This window comes from Geospiza fortis, unplaced genomic scaffold (assembly GCF_000277835.1).
Source record: "Geospiza fortis unplaced genomic scaffold, GeoFor_1.0 scaffold114, whole genome shotgun sequence".
In the NCBI taxonomy this organism is placed as follows: domain Eukaryota; kingdom Metazoa; phylum Chordata; class Aves; order Passeriformes; family Thraupidae; genus Geospiza; species Geospiza fortis.
In genome coordinates, this window is record NW_005054383.1 from 2702176 (window position 1) to 2702650 (window position 475).

The following is a 475-nucleotide window of genomic DNA, read 5'->3' on the forward strand; positions in this document are numbered from 1 at the left end:
GGCGGGGGGCACCTGGGCATGGGGACAGCTTGTCCCGGGGGACTCAGACAGGCAGTCCCAACCCTGGGAGGAGCCTGGCTCTGAGGGGGTATTGCCCCTGGAGGGATCTTGGCCCCGGGGGCTGGTGCTGGGGTTGAGTCAAGGGGTCTCAGCATGGAGGGCTGAGGGCGTGAGGCCCTGGGGGCTGCTCCTTGGGCTCTCTCCTAGCTCGGGAGAAGCTTGGCTCTTGGCTGTGGGCTTTGGGAAGTGCACCTTTGTTCCTGCTGCCCTTGTGGGATGAGCAGAAGTGGGGTTTAGCCCCTGGGGGAGTATTGGCCCTGAGGGTGGTCCAGCCCTGGGAGTGTTGGCATGAAAGGGGTCTGATCTTTGAGGGCTCTTGGCCCAGAAGTGGTGTTAAACCCGGGAACTCTACTTTGAGGGGGTCTTAGCCTGGGCGGGACAGGATCTGGGGGGACCTTGGCTCAGGAGGGGTTTG

At 63.6% G+C, this 475-nt stretch overlaps 1 protein-coding gene across 1 annotated transcript in view; it reads right to left on the reverse strand.

Annotated features, from left to right (window-relative positions):
* The window catches only part of CUNH7orf26 (chromosome unknown C7orf26 homolog), a 9703-nt gene that overhangs the window by 9011 nt on the left and 217 nt on the right, over positions 1 to 475 (reverse strand). The gene's annotated exons all lie outside the window — the stretch shown is intronic.